Source organism: Malania oleifera, chromosome 2 (genome assembly GCF_029873635.1).
Source record: "Malania oleifera isolate guangnan ecotype guangnan chromosome 2, ASM2987363v1, whole genome shotgun sequence".
In the NCBI taxonomy this organism is placed as follows: Eukaryota; Viridiplantae; Streptophyta; class Magnoliopsida; order Santalales; family Ximeniaceae; genus Malania; species Malania oleifera.
In genome coordinates this window covers 90,168,026-90,187,081 of record NC_080418.1, presented here as the reverse complement: position 1 = coordinate 90,187,081, position 19,056 = coordinate 90,168,026, and the positions used below count along the sequence as shown (strand labels likewise).

At 39.8% G+C, this 19,056-nt stretch overlaps 1 non-coding gene across 1 annotated transcript; it reads left to right on the top strand.

The window, feature by feature from the left end:
* Positions 1-18,654: 18,654 nt before the first annotated feature.
* Positions 18,655-18,760, top strand: LOC131150001 (small nucleolar RNA R71). The gene has a single exon (XR_009135388.1). It is a non-coding gene; the product is annotated as a small nucleolar RNA R71 (small nucleolar RNA).
* Positions 18,761-19,056: the final 296 nt, after the last annotated feature.

Below are 19,056 nucleotides of genomic sequence, written 5' to 3'. Positions count from 1 at the left end.
ATTCATGGCATATAACACCGACCACCCGTACCTAGGCTGCGCACCAATCGCCCATTGGTGTGGTGTAGCCTAATGGAATCTCAATTTGGACAAGCCGCAGCGTCCTCTGGAGGTGCCTGCGAAGCGTGGTGTTCTTGGTTGCACCACGGCTTGACCTCATCTATGATGATAAGGTCAATGCTGAAAAAAGAGTTCAAGAATTCATTATAGATATATATACACACACACACACACACACACATGTGTAAGATAATCAATTTATTTAAAAAATTAAAGAATTATAATCTTACCAATGCTACTCATATGGGTGGGCAACTCACCTTGGGTCTCCCTAGCTAATGGATACAGATTGGGATAGGTTCCCGAAGGCTCAGACAATGATGCATCAGCACTGACATGCTCTGGCTGGATCGCAACTGCTGCATGCTACTAGGTGGCCGTACTAGCAAGCCCATGCCTCTGGGTTCGAGGACCTTCTAGTGCCATGTCTGCAATATTATACACAACATTGAATAGGAAAATTGCATATTAAATGGATGCATGGTAAATATATTTTTAGTTATTTACAGAGATCAGATACATGGTGACAACATAACATTCTTACCCCATAAAAATCATCAATATCCGTTTCATCATCACTTTCTAGTATGTCTTTCTCCTCAGTACAGTACTTGACCATAGTTTCATCTTCCCCATTAGTTTCATCATTGTTGATGAAATCAACATGTACAGAAGGCTCAATTCCAATGTCAGCAGTTGGTGGGCTCGCCAAGACTTGTGTCCTTAAATACCAAAGATAAAATTTATAAAACCTAACTAATCCCAAGTTTAGTAGAACAATGAGTAAGTTGGGTATCGATCTCAAGGACTCAGTGTAACGGTTTACCAAGTTAACCTAGTTTACTAGGCTGGAACAAGAAGAAAAGGGTGATTTTGGTTTTTCTATTAAACTACGAAAGCAATTAAAATTGAATTAGACTTCTTATGGAAAAGTAATTCCCTTGTTATGAATCCACCCTAGTTAATTTGCGATAATTAGGTTCGGGCAATTATCCATACTAGGATTTCAATGGTCAAGTAATCCGCTCAAGTAGCATAGCCTAGCTGGGTTTGCACCAATCGTTCAAAGCACGATTGGGAGAACGGGGTATTCCTTATCTAGAAAACATGGATTCCTCTATAGCAACTGTACTCTATTATGCACAATTGACTAAATCCTAGCTATGTTGTCCTTGCCTAGGGTTTCATCACAACCAGATAACTAAGTAAATTAGCTACTCATTGTGCATGAAATTAAACATAAAGACAATATGGAAAATGAAACTGAAAGCATGACTTTTATTGAAATTCGAAATTGAAACAAAGCAAGAATGAAAATACAATTGAAATTCCAATTCAAAATTAAACAAAGCAATGTAAACCTATAACTACAACTATCTAAATAGGCACCAAAAGGGACTTGAAGGCACTCAATAGAGCCTCCGAGAACCAAAAGGGAACCCCTAATCATTTGTTTGAAGTTTGATTTTATACACATTAGGGTTTACACGCATTGAAATTCAATTCATGAAACTTTTGCCAAAAATCTCGCGAACAGATTTCTAAACTCGATAGACGTTGACCTGGTTGCAATCCAAGTTCTCCTCGTCGTGCCCTAATGGAGGCATTCTGGAAAATCTTCGATTTATTCATTGTTCAGCTGCTAGCATCATCAACTAGGTTGCACATCCAAGGTCTCCTAGTCGCGCCCTCGTCGAGGGTCTACGTGAATCTTCTTGTTAACCAGCACTTTGGAGTGTTCTTATCTTGACTTGGTTGCCCCATGTGACTGCTTTGTCCCACCACATGGTCGATCAGGGACATGCTGCTATAGCTGAATCAAGGCCTTAGAGACCTGGTTGAGCACTGGGTCGAGCCTTATGCTTCCAAGTTGATAGCTTTGACTCCTTGCACTGTTTAACTCTTTGATTTAAGCTTCAATTTCCTGAAACATGAAATACACCATGTGTAACTCTAAACAATGATAAGAAGGGATAATTACAAAGTAAATAAGAATGTCACATAGGTAAATGTGGGATTAAAATAGCACATTTTAGGAACACATCACAACCCCTAACTTACACTTTTCTAGTCCTTAAGAAAAAAAAAATTATGAAAAACCTACAAAAGATAAATAAATTCCTAAGTACCTCCTCTTTCATGCGAAACATGATTGAATTTCCCATATTCAACAAGACTTTAAACCCATAGGTGGCTCTAGTGAAGAATTATAGTCTGGTGAGGGCTTCCAGGATGATACCCACAAACACCTATCCCAATGAATAATAATTAAAAGCTCAAACAAGTAGCACAACCATACCATTTCACATACAGACATATAGCATCATTACAAACATGCTCCTTTACAAATACCTCCATTATAAAGACAACTTGAAAGAAAATCACTCATACATGTCTCAACAAGATATTGTTCATCAAGAAATCATAACCCTCAGAGAATTAATCAGCAATTCATATTCATAGTTAATATCATCATATAAATATTAGTATCAACAAGCATCATCATAAGGTTTGTTACAAAGTGAATGACTTATTTCACTTAAATAATCCTCATACACCTACAAAACGGTTGTCTTGACTCAACCTCACTAGTATACTCTCAAAAAAACTCATGAAAATGGGGTCACTCTCATATATGAAGAAAAACATGCATGGTCAAACATCTCACATATATTGAAGAACCAATGGAGAAAATGGAGTGAACTAATCCCAAGAGAATGGAATCCAACCTAATATTGAGGTGTCGGGTCCTTTACCCCAGCGCATTCTCACCTACTCACCACATCCTACTAAGGTCACCCTAGATCAACAATTCACAAAGCATGTGTGAATCCATCCATATGCATTGGAGCACCTCAAGACACTTGATACTTGTAGGAATGTGATGTCCCTAGCTTGGCCATTCTACTTTTTATTTTTTATTTTGCTTTTTTGGAGTAGACATCTATATTTTTTTTTTCTCATTTTATCATTTTCTTTCTTTTCTACTCATCGGTTTTCTTTTCTTTGTTTTTCTTTTTCATGGTCAGCAAGGACAACCAATACACTTTATATTATGTTCGTGCTATCGATAGAGAACCAAAAGAAGAAAAGAAAATTCATGATTTATTTTCATCTCTAGGGTTAACTTAGTATTCATGTCTTGAGTAGGCTACAAGACTTAAGTTTATATCTCCCCACTAGACATCACCACCAGGTAGCAAATGCAAATACAGAGACTAGCATGAAAAGAGTATCTTGAGAAGAATGTTTGAGTTTCGTGAACTTAAGAGTTCATGTAAATAACTCTCACAAAAAACAAAAGGCTCAACAAAATCTTTATAAGGTGTCAGAGTCACCATAATTGTTCTCTCAGTGCTCACAAGGAAACCTAAGTGTAACAAATCATGTGTAAGTGTGACTAAGCCTTGTAATACGCCTTGTAAGTGCCAAAACTTATATAACAACATGAAAACTAATAAACAACAATTAACTCTCATTGAGTTGCCAAAAAATGAAAAATGACTATACCTCATGAAAATATACACGAACAACTCAATTCATCGTTAGTGATCATAATAAAGTTATTTAACAGATACAACATGAAGTTGTAACAAAAATGCTATATAAAACTATGTAAAGGGCCTAAGTTGTGTTAACATGGACTACTGCATATAGTGTTCATTGAAATTTTAAAAATATCTCATTTATGTGCCCTAAATGCAAAGTGTAGTGCCTTTTTAACCCTACAACCCCCAACTTAAGACTTCAGTGTCCCCACTAAAGTAAAGAAAGAAAAAACCTGGAAGGAGCACTGCACGGTGATGAGAGAAGAACGAGTGTACCTGCAGGTAGGCTCGCCAAGGCTTGGGTCCTTAACTACCAAAGATAGAATTTATAAACCTAACTAACCCAAGTTCAATAGAATAGTGAGTAAGTCGGGTGTCTATCCACAAGGACTGGTGTGCAGTTGTTTACCATTTCTAGCCTAATTTACTACACCTTGTGTAAAACATAAAAAGGTGAGATGTTTCAAATGTTTTTCTAACAACTACTTAAAGCATATAAATTTACATTAACACTACTCCTACAAAGCAAATCTCATATTATGAATCAAGCCTAGAATGTCGTGTGTGCTAACTATGTCCAATAAGTTATCCATCCTAGGCTAACGGTTAAGTGAACCATTCAATGGCAAAGAGTAGTGAAGGTGCACCAATCGTCCGGAGCACGATCGGGAACTAGGTTATACTCTATCACAATGATCACGAGGTCACCTCGTACATGAACCATAGCCTAGTCCATACAAGTGACTGAATCCCTAGCTCAACAATCCTTTACCTTAGGGTTTCAGCACAACCAAAGATGAAAAATTGCATGGAAAGTAAAGTGCAGGCATTGAAAGTGCATGTATTTAAATGAAAGTAGTAAAGAAAGCATGTAAAAATAGGTTTCAATTGCAACTCAAAAGTCTATCACTAACAATCGGGAATACAATCAACAACCATCTACTCTAAGCGGCAACACAAGGAACACGAAGGTTATCATAGGCCTTTAACGATTCCATGCACAAACCAGTACAGGAATTGAAATCAAAAGCAGTAAATCCTACTCGAAGTGGTACTCAATAGCTCTCTAGGTCTGTCACTAACCTAAGAAAGGCCAAAGAGGAACCCTAAACACATGGACGAAGCTATCTTTTATACCCAAAAGGGTTTACAAGGTTTAAAATTCAAAACAGGAAAGTTCTGCAGAAAATCTCACGAAATAGTTCGCGTTTGGCGACCAGGTTGAACCCCTATCTCCCCTTGGTCGCACTCTGGTTAAGGCTCACGAGAAATCAAGGATTCAAATTCAGGTCTTCTCGACCTGGTCGCAATAATGGTTCTTCCTCGTCGCGCTGATGGTCGATACTTGCAGTATCTCAACTTTAGATGATCTTCAGGATCTCAACCTGATTAGCCCCTCAAGGTCTCCTGGTCGAGTTGTTGGTCGGGACTCTCAGTATCTCTAGCTTAATCATCTTCAGGTTCTCGACCCGATCACCCCTCAGAGTCATTTGGTCAAGCACTTGGTCGAACCTTGCAGCAATTCACTTTCAATCTAAACCTTAGAGTCTGCAGCTTCTGACTTGGTCGCCCCTATATTGGATGGTGGCCCCACATGGTTGAGCAGAGTCTTTATTCCTTTGGTGAATTGAGGATTTAGGGGCTTGGTTAAGCATCTGATTTAAGCTTTCTGTTTCCTAAATACTCCTTTGGCTTCTCACATTGCTTAACTTGATTTTAACCTATTTTTCCTGACACATGAACAAACCTTGCATAACTTTGAACTATGATAAGAAAGGGTATTTACAAGATAAATGAAGACAAAATAAAGGTAAATGGGGGCCTAAAATAGTACAATTTAGGATCACATCACAACCGCCAACTTACACTTTGCTAGTCCTCGAGCAAAGCATAAAACTAAGAAAACTATAAAACTCTATCTACCTCCTCTTTCATGGGAAACACAGTTACATTTACTGCATGCAACAAGGCTTTAAACCCCTAGATGACTCTAGTGGATGAGTTATAGTCTCACGAGGGTTGTAGTCCTCCCCACGGGGAGGAGGGGGTGTTCGTCCAGTTCCAACTCCTGTGGAATGGTCCTAGAAAAGACAGAATAGAGAAGCTTAGCTTATTATAACTTGTTAGATAAATGGTAAAAGGTAAGTACATTAAATATTAAAAAATAATTTGATTAAGATGGCCTTGAATTTGAAAGGCCAGACATGCTTGACTTACTGATTGGACAATTGGCATTGGAACGATAGCAAGCATCCCTTCTTCTCTTTTTTGATAGACATGAGAGAAAAGCATATTATATTGGCTAGTAATTGTCAGGCCCTTGTCAAACAAATGATAGAATGGAAAATTAAGAATAACAACAAGTAGGGGTGGAGTCTCGCTCAGTAAAGAGAGTTGTAGATTCGTAGAACAAGGAAGAGCCTTTACTTTCTATGTTATTATTAAAGCGCTAGTAGCCATCTTTCTAAAGCTCCCACAAGGCAACTCCTTGAGCCACTAATCTATGACTACCATTCACTAATGTGCAACGTTTGAACACACTCAGCCTTGTCCACCTTTAGCATTGTACCCTACCCCCGAACCAGCAGCCTTCGCGCCAAGCAAGACCGCCCTTGTCCCTTTCCTTTCTCCATTCCGCCTTACTCATCCCTAAAATGGATCTAATTGCACTTCATGCTCCGTTTTCTTTATGTCTTTTAGTCCACCACCAGAACTTGGCTGAACCATCAAAATACATAGCAGCCGTAGTCACTGACGTCTCCTTGGACGTACAAGTGGAAGTGCAGTGATGTATACAACTGAGCATCCTAACAGATTGGTAGACTTGAACCTTGTTCTTACATGACCCGATCAATTCGACTAGGCATTTGCTATCTATTTTCATTGTTCAACTCTTTGACAACATGAAAAAACCAAAAACTTTGTCCCCTTGGATAGATAGAGAGGGAGGGCAGAGGCCTTTGGTGTCCCCTCCAGTATTCCAAACATAACTCTATTATACGAAAAACTCCAAAGAAAATCACTCGTACAAGTATCAATAGTGTATAGCCATCAAGAAAAGCATAACTGATAGAGAATCAACCTGCAATTGCGAGTCAGAGTTAACATCATCATATAAATTCAATAAATAGGCAATATCACAAGGCATGTGTAAAGTGAATGATTCATCACACTCATGTCACCCTTGAACACCTACAGAACTATCGACTTGACTCAACCTCACTGGTATACTCTCAAAAGCACTCAAGAAAATGGGTTCACTCTTGTATATGAGGACGATATGCATGATTAAACATCTCACATATTTTTAAGAAATAATGCTGAAAACAGAGTGAACTAGTCTCATAAGAATGGGATCCAGCCTATTAATGAGGTGTCGAGTCCTTCACCCTAGTGCCTTCTCATCTACTCGTCACATCCAATCAATGCCACCCTAAATTGACTTATTCATAAACCAGGCGTAAATACATCATATGCATCGGACAACTGAAGAAGCCTCATACGTGTAAGGATGATGTGTTGTGTCCTTAACTTGACCCTTTTGTATTTGGAACAGGTATTCTATATATTTTTCATTTCTTTTTCTTCTCCTCATTAGTTTCTTTATACATTTTTCTTTCATGGTCAGCTAGGACAATCATCACAACTTTTGTATCTTCATGTTACTGATAAGAAACTAAGCTCAAAAAGGGGTTCATGAATTACTTTTATCTCTAGAGGTGGCTCAATTTTCTCCTCTTGAGTAGGCTACAAGATGTAGGTTTATATTTCCCTACTAAACATCACCTCTAGGCTAGTAAATGCAAATATAGAGACTAGCATGCAAAGGATATCTGGGAAAGAAAAGTTGAGTTTTGTGAACTTGGAGTTCATGTAAATGACTCTCACAAAAAAACAAAAGGCTCAACAAAACCTCACAAGGTGTCATAGTCACCACAGTTGTTCTCTCAAGGCTCTCAAGGAACCCTAAGTGCTACAAATCATGTGAAAAAGTGTCCTAACCTTGTGAACTCCCATGTGAATACAAGAACTTATACCACAGTATCAAAGTGAATGAACCACTAGTCAACCCACATAGAGTTGCAAAACAAGTACATTGGCTATGTTATATGAAACTATGCACAAGTAACTCACTACTTCGTTAGTGAGCATAACAAAATCATCTAAATGATAAGCCTATGCATGTAACATATAGGTGATATAGAAGTATGCAACGAGCACAAAAAGTGTTGTTAGGCATGAAACATGTTGGCCTAACTAGGCTTTTCAATCTTGTTTTGATGACAACAAATGAAGATGTTTTAACATGTGTTGTTGAGTGACTTTATTTCAGGATTACATAAAACTACACTCATGTTTGTCATGGAAGCAAGCTGGAAATCAAAGCCAATCAAGTGAAAGCTTCTCAGAATATTGAAGCAATAAAATACAAATAAAAAAGCTTAAAGGCCAAGTGTGACTTGAAGTTAAAATGAACATCAAGAGACTTGAAGACTTAGTACTTAAAAAGTCATATTCAGTAAAGTCGTTTGTAAGCACTTCAAATCAAATATAATTTAGAAACATGAAGTTCATTAGGGTACAAAGACTTAGAGACCAGTTTTTGAAAACTTTAGAAAATGATTTTGTAAAGTTACATTTTAGTCTTTTAAATTACAAGGGTTTACAAATCAAAATTGGAAGTTTTTGGAAAAGAATGCACTGGTCAGTTGACTGACCAGAACACCTTAGAATGGCTCAGCCGACTAACACAAGTTATATGTTGGAAATCTGCCCAGCTGACTGACCATTATGAATTAGGATCAGTCAGTCGACTGACAGGATTACAATGGTTAAATAAACTGCCCAGCTGACTGACCAAATGAACTGATCTTACTTAGCTGACTGACAATGTCCAGCCGATTGACTTTTTTGAACATGGTTTAGTTAGCCGACTGACAATTTACTGAATTTATTTTCTGACAAAAAAAAGGGTCCCAGCTGCTTGTCCAGCCGACTGACCCTATGAAATACACTACCTACTCGCTTGTCCAACCGACTGACTCCATGGGATTTCAAATTTTTAAACTTTACGAGAAAATTTTAAAAATTAGTTTTTCAAGTATGAACGTTATAAAAACTTGATGGACACTCCAAGTAACTTGGGGAACAAGGAAACTAATCCTAAAAAGCCTATACATACGCCCTTAATCACAAGAAATTAATAACCAAGTAATCACATAGCATTCTTGCATTCAAGCTTTCAATCTCTCTCAAAGTTCTCTCTTGCTTAAATTCCATCTGGGAGATAACTTCTGAAATTGCTGTTGAATCTTCAACCTACGGTTCTAAGATTGAGTTTCTCAATCACTAAAAGAACCCTTGGTGATCTCTATTCTTGAGCTTCATACTTTCTATGTTATTATTTGATTGAAGTATTTTCTGGGCTCTAACTTGTACAAATCTGCTCTATTTTGAGAGTTTCATTGTACTCATATTCTTGTAGCCTTCTCATTGTATTTTGACGGTTCAAAGCTGATTTGGGTCGTTGTACCAAACGTGAGTTGATCGCTTGCAGAGGTTTCTCTTCTTGAAAAAGAGGGATTATTGTAAAAGGTTTGTTCTGCCTGGAAAGCAGTGTACACAGTGGAATCCTTTGGTGGAATTGACCAAGGCGAGGACGTAGGCTGGGGATAAGCCGAACAACGTAAAACTTGGTGTTCTTCTCATCCCCACTCTCTTTAATTTCTACACTATATATATTCTTGTGTATGCTAAGTGTAGGTTGCAAGGCTTAAACACTAAATTCAAAGAAGATTCTTGCTTTTAGAAAGTATGTTTTTAATTAACCTTTTGCGAAAACCCACAAGGGAGTATGTTGGTTAATTTTCAAAAATCTTGGTTAAGAGAGCGCATTACAAATCAAAATCAAAATAGGGCTTCCAAATAAGTACATGGCTGCTACCAAAAGCTAAAAGCATCAAATTCTTGAATGAATGATTGATTGATTTTCATATTGTGGTTGATTGGATTGTCTTAAATTTTCAGTACTTTGTGGTGTGATTTGGTTGTAATCATAGATTGATAAATTTACTTACATTCTTGTTGTTGCATTAAAACAAGTAAGAAATTGAAAAGAATTTAAATGTTTCTAATTAACCCAATTCACCCTCCCTCTTGGGAACACTATTCTACTTTCAAAACAGATAATGTGCGTTGAAAAGTTTTAAAATGGGGTCATTTTTGTACTCAACATGTGCCGTGTAGTGTTTTCCTACCCCCCTACCCCAACTTAAAACTTTAGTGTCCCTACTGAAGTATGGAAAGAAAGAACCTGGAAGGCAAGGGAAAGGAAATATTGCATAGTGCTATAAGATCAACTAGTGTACCTGCATGAGTAACAACCATATAAAATGCAGACAAAGAAAAAGAAGTTGCAATGGTACACTAACGCGCAAAAAACAAGTAGAGACCAAAAGCATCATGTATATTCATTAAGTTCAGAGGCAGTACAATGTAGATAGAAACATCAAATGCATACGTACAACTACTCAAAAGTATGGTGATACAAAGAGAAGAAAATACAACTAAAATAAGAAAAGAAAAAGTGTGCAAAAGCATAGTACATATGCAAAGTGCAGATAATGGATCCTAAGTATCCTATCCTAATCCTCCGCGGTCAATCTGCCGATATCATAATCGGAATTGCTACCCCCTAGATCACGGACGCATCAAAAGGAGTGCCCTCCTTAGATTGGCAGGTCATGTTAGAATGCATGCTCGAAGCAGCCTCCTCCTTCTGCTCCTTCTTAGAAACACTGTCAGACAGAGCTAGCAAATCAGGCGAAGCAGGAGTGGACGGAGGCACATAAGCATCTGGCGCCTATTGCACCGGCTCAGGTGCCACTGCTGGATCAAATGGAGTGGGGACAAGCGGCGGTGGAGCAACAGCTCTCGGTGGAACAAGAGGTGGTGTAGATGAGGCAGATGGTGTGCTAACGTACCTAGGGGGAATGTACTCCTCCACCATGTGGCGTAAGAAAGGAATAACATGAGGTGGTGGTGTGACCATGTGGAGAGGCACTAGGGCCCATGGGATGTCCACTGACAAAATGAGGGTTGTCGTCATGGTAGGGGCTGGTGTCGGAGTGGCTGATGGCTCAGTGGTTGACTCTATAATAGCGGGAACCTCAATAGAATGCATCTTGGCCATGGTAGTAGCAGTTGAGGGTGTGATCTCCTCAGAAGGGGCCTTTGCCTCACTCTCATCTAATGACTCAACCTCAATCATAATAATCGGACTTGCTGATGAGTGGCCTGAGGAGGGGAGACGGATGGGCAGGAGAAGGCGCTACTGGTGAAGTTGCAGGAGATGGGGGCGATGGAGGTGGGCCAGGGGTTGAGGTCTGCAAAAAAGATCCCAGAACCCAAAAATTCATTAATTCGCGCAGGAAACAGACTCTAAGCGCCTCAACCAACACCCTGAATCCCTAGGAAATCGACTCTCTGGTTGTCATCAGCTCTTGGCATACCTCAGCACGGAACATATCGAATTCATCGTGTAGGTGGCCCAGGTCATCCCCTGCTAGAGGTATAATGGGGGACGCTGATAGAGGAAAGGCCGTCACTGGAGGAATGGCCTCCAAAGGTGTTGTCACTGGAGGAATGGCCTTCGAAGGTGCCGTCGCTGAAGTGGAGGGCTCGATAATCATCCATCTCTTCTTCCTCGGTGTGTGGCGATAAGGTGGCTCTGGTGGTCGTGCAGGTATCTCCTCAAGGTCATGAAAGAACTCTAGCACAATAAATTTGAACCTCGGTACTCCCTCGAATGGTGCCCATAGGTTAACTTTCCACCTGGTCGTGGCTACCAACTACAGGCTTTAACGCCACGTCCTCTCTGTGGTAATTTTGCCAATGGGGATATGTGCATCTAGATCTCCCAGGTTGATCTTCTGGAATCTCTGGATGGCCATGATAAGCTGCGTGTATGGGACGAGGGGCTTATTTGGCTCCCATAAGGTCTGACCATGCACAGGCTTCAGCTCCGGCCTCCTCAAGTTCAGATGCTTTAGGTTCCTCATATAGAACGTGATCATTTTGTCCATGATTAGCTGAGGTATGTCCACCTTCATGTTGTTGTGCATTGCATACAGAACTTGTAGGTGGATACCATGTTGCTCTGAGTGGTGGCCGAATACGCAAATGTTGCGTTGGAAGTTCAAATCTAACAGGATCAGGTAGTCTGGTACCCTGCTCCGGGCTATGCATGTACCACGCTATATGTTTTCGCCATCATAGTACGGGCCATGGAACATCCTGGTGGTGATATGGTGGACATTGGTAGAGTCTAGAGTGTCCCACAGTATGTTGTCGACCTCCTCATGAGACCACGTTCTATCAATCAGGTCTCAAGTGAGCGCGAACCTGATAACCTAGACAATAATGGACCAAACGCCCGTTTTTGGATCATAGTGCATGCGCTGAGTCCGACACCAATTTTGGATCATATAAGGCGGTGAGCGGGACCATGTAGTGGTATCTTCCACCACTCCAGGATCTTTATACAACATCTCATTCTTTTGTAGGCACGATTCTCGCTCAGCTGAAATCGATTTATAGGCCAAAAGTCACAGTCATCGAGGGTCATCCTCGATGCACTCGGCCCCCTAGAAGACTGGGTCTGCTCTCTCTAGGCCGCTCGACCCCTTAAAGGTGCTGGTGTTGGTGGTATATGCTCAATCCTAGATGATGGCTCATCCCTCAACTGTCCCTAGACTCACTTTCGCTTGGCAGCGACTTTGGTAGATTGGGGTTGCTTGGAAGTAGCTCCTGAGTATAAATGGCGAGGCATTTCTGGTGAAGGATGATTGAAGGTGGAGGGGAAGATGTAAGGTGAAAGGTTAAGAAGAGGAAGAGATATGGGTGCTCGAAGAAGGAATGAAGGGTCATGATTGCTGGGGAAGTGGTAAGGGGTGAAACCCTAGGTGCATGAATTGAGTTCTCCCATAAAGGGGAAGTTGCTGAGGCTAAAGCAGGTGGTTGCAGGGTCGCCATAGGCTCAGGGTAAGTGAAGGAGGCTCAGGGGACCTGGTTGGGAGTGGGTGCATTGAGGGCAGACAAGGAGACAAGGAGGAAGGATTTTTCGTGCTTCGCGGGAGAAAAGGGTTTAAAACACGATTTTAACTACTTGACCAGGTCGCGCCAACCTTTGGATGGTTGTGGCCTAGTCACACCCCAACTAAAACAAGACCATATATTCTTGACCAGGTCACCCGAGCATAGAGTGTTGGTCATGCCCTTGGTCGAATTCCTCAGTAGTGTGCAAATTCAGAAGACTAAGAGGCTCAACCAGGTCGTGCCAAAGGCAATGTTGGTCGTGCCTATGGTTGAGCTTCTTGGTACTTTGGAAATTCAGAAGACTTTCAGGGCTTAACCAGGTTGCACCTATGCATGCTATTCGCACCCTAGTCACACCCGCAACTAACCTATGACCTACTTTAAGAACCCTAAACCCAATCCACACTACACCACACAACGTAAGGACTCAAAAGGAAAAAGAAAAATATTTGTTTTGCCTCCCGGAAGCGCTAAGTTTACTGTCTTCATCCAGACGCAATGAAAGCTTAATTCAAACTCACCCTGTTTCGAAACCAAGCGTTTCCTCCACCATTTTCTCATTAAACCACGTCTCACCTACGCACCACCGTCCCTTTAAACTGGAGGCTGAATAATGAATGTCAAAAACCTGCTCACTCGGGTCCTCCAGGCCATATACAGAGGGGCACTTTGGCTAAAGTGTATCCTCTATAGGGTCCATCCATAGAATTTAGGGAGCCACTTCCTTAACACATTCATCAATCATGTCAACGTCCACAACTTGGATGTCATCGAGTGGATGTTGGGAAGTGTGGAACACATTCAGCTAGAGCTGCATATTGCTAAAAGACACATCTATGATCCCTGTCCCATGTTGAATGCAAGCATTAGCCATAGATAAGAATGGTCGTCCCAATAGGACAAGGATCAAATTGTTGGTTGGGCTGGAAGGTACCATATCAAAGACAACAAAGTTGACAGGATAATAGAACTCTTCTACCTTAACCAAAACGTCCTCTATCACACCCTCAGGTCTTTTTATTAATCGGTCAGCAAATCAAAGTGATTGGGGTGGGCTTCAGCTCTCCTAAACTAAATTTTTGGTATACCAAGTACGGAAGTAAGTTCACACTCGCCCCCAAATCTAAATGAGCCCTATCAATGGTGTAATTGACAATTACACATTAAATAGTAGGAGCATTGGGGTCTTTCAGTTTTAGAGGAAGGTATTCTAAGCAAATTGAGCTCACATGCTAGGCCAACCTAACTTGTTTGTTCATATGCACCCTTGACTTTCGCTTTTGTGTGCACAAATCCTTGAGGAACTCGGCATGCACAGACACTTACTAGATAGCATCTAAGAGAGTAATATTGACCTTGACTTGTCTAAATGTGTCCATGATGAACTTGGTATTGGTTTCCTTCTTAGATTTTGATGGTGCATAAAGTGTTGCAGGGAATGGAACTTGATGAGTCCCTAAAATGCATGAGTTTAGACCCTCATCTACCTTTGTTTATCCTTAGTTTACTATGTATTTACCCATTGTTGTCATTGATCGAAGCTATGCAAGGTTTGTTGGTCTTTTCAGGAAAAACAGGTTAAAACCACGGAGTTAGGCGTATAAGAAGCTAACGGAGAATTTGGAGTCCACAAAGCTCAATCCAGATATTCAGCCAAGTTCCTAAAGCCTCGGATCACCAAGAGAAAAGAATACTATGTTCGACCAAGTGGTGCGACTAGCAACACAAGGGGCAACTAAATCATCATCTACAGACTCCAAGGTTTCAGACTGAAGAAGAATTGCTGCAAGGATCGACCAAGTTTTTGACCAAGTGACTCTCAAGGGGCGACCACTTCGAGATACCGTTACATATTGAAGCCAAAACTACCAAAAGTATCGACGAAGTGTTCAATCAAAGAGACCATGAGGGGAGACTATGTTGAGTTCCCGAGATTTCCTAAAGTTTGAGATACTGCAAATCTCGACCATAAACTCGACTACAAGACCCTATGGAATGACTTAGTCGAAAGTGCCAAAGATTCAAATTCCTGATTTCCTGCGAATTTTGACCAAGGCGCAATCTAGGGAAGCATGGGAGTGACTTGGTCAACAACAACTATCTTCTGCACAAGATTTTCTGCAAACTTTCCTAAACTGAAAATCAAACCTTGTAAACCCTAGAGCCTATAAATATTCACTAGGAACATGAGCTGTGGGTTCCTCTTTGGCCAATTCTAGGTTAGTGACCGACCTAGAATGCCATTAAGAACCACCGTAGAGTAGACTTACTTGCTTTTTTTTACATTCCTGTTGTGGTTCTCTTTTGTATTTATGATCGTTAGTGACAGACAAATTCGTTTGCAATAAGAAACCATTATTATTGCTTTCCTTTACATGATTTAATTTACTACTTTGATTTACTGCTTTGATGATGATGAAGCCTTGCATGATAGGATAAGCATTACTACAGTATCAACCAGGCAGAAGTAGTTGGCTACGAAACTGAGGAGGTGCTCGTGTGATCGTTGAGACAGGGTATACTCTAGCTCCCGAGCATGCTCCAGACGGTTGGTGCACCCTTGCTACCCTATGCCCACGAATGACCCTCTCCTGCTTAGCCTGAGATTCTCAGGTTAGTACTCTTATGTATAGCTGGTCGAGTGTAATCAGAGGCATGGTGTCCTGAGTCTGATTCATGTCTAAACATTGCTTTGTAGGAGTAGGGTCAACTTAGATTTTATTTGCTTTTCAGTAGTTGTTAGCACACTTATTGCAAAATACAATCTTATTCACTTTTATTTTACACGAAGCAATAATAAACTAATTTCGAAAAGGTTTATAACTACATGGTTTAGTCCATGTGAATCGACACCTGCTTCCCCACTTTCTACTGAACTTGGGATTGTTAGATAGTATAAATATTATTTTTGGTGGTTGAGGACCCAAGCCTTGGTGAACCTACCAGCACTGCAGGGATATGATAGGGAAGTGCTCCATCATTAGAGAGGGTACGTGTCTCGGTATCAGCTACCAAACTAGGAGAAGGAGGATTATATGGTTAATGATCGGGTTCTCTCCTACTCAAAAAGGTAGCTAGTTGCCCCATAGTGACTTCTAGCTTGGCAATAGACTACGAGTGAGTGGAGTAATTAGCAACCCACTTGGAGATCAACCTCAATGCCCTTGAGGGCTTTTAGCATTGTCTCCTGAAAAGATCTATCGTATTTGGGCTTAGGAGGAGATGGTTGCTGATAAGATGAAGGTCTAGGGGCAGACACGGAAGGATTTTGACGATTTTGAAATGGACGAGGAGGTGGAGCAATGGGTGATTGTTGAGGTCATTAAGATTGAAAACATGGAGCTTGTAGCCTCCACGAGAAGTTAGGATGTTTAATCCATTTGAAATTAGGAATAGCTTCCCAAGAGGGGGGGGTGAATTGGATTCTAAAAACTACTTTTGATTCCTTTTAAAATACCTTAAACTTCTTTTCTTTCTTTTAGCCAATTCTTGACTTGTTTTTTAAATTCCTTAATCAATCAAGAACTTAATTCTTTTATCCAATCAATTAAACATAATCTTCAAACCAAACAATCAATTTATTTGCCAAGTACAAGTTAAACAACAAACAACCAAACCAAGAAATAAAGTATTCAGCACTTTGGTAATATAAGACCTTGAGATGGTTTGTTTGTTTATATATAAGCCCTGTGATTATGAATTATAATTTATGCTTACTGAAGTAAAGCCCTGTATAAATAAATCCAATCACTCTTTCCAAATATTTAGAATTCAAATAAACTCTTGGTAAATTTATCTTTGGGGTGTTAACAAAGTAACGTACTCCCGTATGGTTTCCGCAAGATAAGGTGTAACCAACGTACTCCCTTTCAGTTTCCGCAACCCAAATCAAAATTGGATTTTAAGTTTACTTGATTTCCAAATATGCATAGTATGTATAATTTAGATATTTAAATCATCCACGCAGTTGTATGTGAACTGAAAATAAAGAATAGGGAAAGAGAGAGTGAGACGGAGATTTTTACGAGGTTCGCCTTATACCCAGCCTACGCCTCGCCTTTGGCAAACCACCAAAGGATTCACTAAACCTGTTCCGTTGATGGGTAGAACAAAACCGATTACAACATTCCTTGGTTAAGGCCAAAGCCTGCCTTCTCCAAACGATATTCCCTCGTTCGGTCACTCCTTACATAGGCTAGAGTCCACCTCTCTAAGCAATATCCCCTTGCTTAGCCAACGATCCAAACACCTTGGAACGTCAATGAACTACAAGAAACACAAGATAAAATCTACGTACAAGTATACTCTCTCAAAGAGCAAGTTAGTACAATTTCAGCACTATATACTTCAATGTAAAATACCAATAGGAAATAGAATGAAGTTCAAGTGTAGAATTCACCAATATCCTTTCTAGAAGAAGATTAGTAGTAGGAATTCAAAGGAAGAAGGATTAGCACTTCAGAGTTCTCAGCAAAAGAATTTTTCAATGAGTGAGCAAGAAAACTTAGGAAGAACAAGAGTACTTTCAGCTTCTCAAAACAGATTTTTCAATTCTTGGATATATTTTGATTTGCAACAACATATATTTATAGGCTTTCAAACTTGAAAAAATTTCCTTAAAGAGTTTCCCTATTTATTAGAATATTTAATGTTCAAACGGCTATAATTTAAAACATTAGAATTTTAAAAATTTGCGTGTTGAATAGTATTTAAATGATTGACAACAGTGACCCCATTTCAGTGTTTTGGCCATAACTTTTTTTGTATAACTCCAAATTATATGTTCTTGGTGTCAAAAGAAAGCTAATAGAAAATAATACAACTTCCATGTTGACAACTCTTTAAAATAATGAGTGTTTGATAGAGAAAAATTCACCTCAATGTGGTTGTATAAAAACTTACAGCATTTGGGAAAAAACCTTTTTGGTGCTTTTTATTCCAAAAATAATTCTAACCTTTTTTAAATAATTTTTGACCTATTAAAAATATTTTTTCAGGTATTTTAAAAAATATCCAGGTCTAAGAAGTTAACCTGAGAACTTCAAAATATTTCAAACGATATTTTAAACATTAAAGCACTTACATGAGACTTCTAAAATATTAACATTCTAAGTTCTTGAGTCTTCATGCTTTGTCCTTGGATTGAATCCATCTTTTCTTCAAGCTTCCATATTCTTTGAGCTTTCTTATTTTGTCTTTCTTTGGCTCTTTTGAATTTAATATGCCTTGGCTTTCAACAACTCATTCATGTCCTCATATTCTTCAACAATTCATGCCTTGGCTCATTTAAGCTTCATTTGATCCTTGTGAGCACTTTGACCTTGCTTCCATCATATTTGATCCTTGTGGGCACTTTGACCTTACTTTCACATATATGAACCCTGAAATATCATTACTCATACAAATACATTAAATTTCACTTGTTTGTTAGCATCAAAACAAGATAGCAGGATTTTAAGCCTTGTAAGGCCAACACCACCCATGATTGTACTTGTTCGAATAAGGGTCATTGTTCAGCCTATTGTACCAATTGTGGGTGGCCTTAACTTCTTCTTGCACAAACTCGGGCAGGGAGGCACATGGGGGCAATTATAACATGTGTGTGAAGGATCAGAGCAAATGGAACATACCTCTGCACACACCACAAACAGAGGTTGCTGTCCTAAGGACAAGAACTGATTTAACTTTTTCACAATGGTGTGCAGTGTGGGCATACGGTCATGGCCCGCGACTAACTTATAGACTCCTTTAGGATTAGAAGAGGAAGGTTGGGATGGTCTACGAGCTGCAACAACATGCAGTTAAGAATTTTTTGCGAGGTTTTTGAAGAGAGCCTAGGCCTCATTCTCGTGTTTGGTGAGGAAAGTTCCTCCACAAGATGCATTAATCAGGGACCGATCTCGCTTAGATAATCTTTTATAAAAGGTCTGAACTAATTGTCATCTAGGGACATTGTGATGTGAGCATTTGAGCAAGAGGTCCCTAAAGCGTTCCCATGTCTCAAAAAATAGTTCCCCATACAATTGTGAGAAACTAATGATTGCCTTCCTCAGTTGGTTAGTCTTCCCAATGGGGAAGTACTTTTTTAAGAACTCATACTGCATGGTGGCCCAGTTGGTCACTGAGTTCGGCTCTAGGGAATTAAGCCAATATTTGGCCGTATCCTTTAGAGAGAATGGGAAAAGCCACAAATGGAGGGCATCATCCCCAAAATTAGGTATGCAGATGGTGGAACAAATTTCGAGGAATTCATCTAGATGCTTGTAAGGATTTTCAATCAAATTCCCATAGAAATTGGGAAACATCGAGATGATGGAAGTCTTAATCTCAAATTGTGCCGCCTCAACCTCTG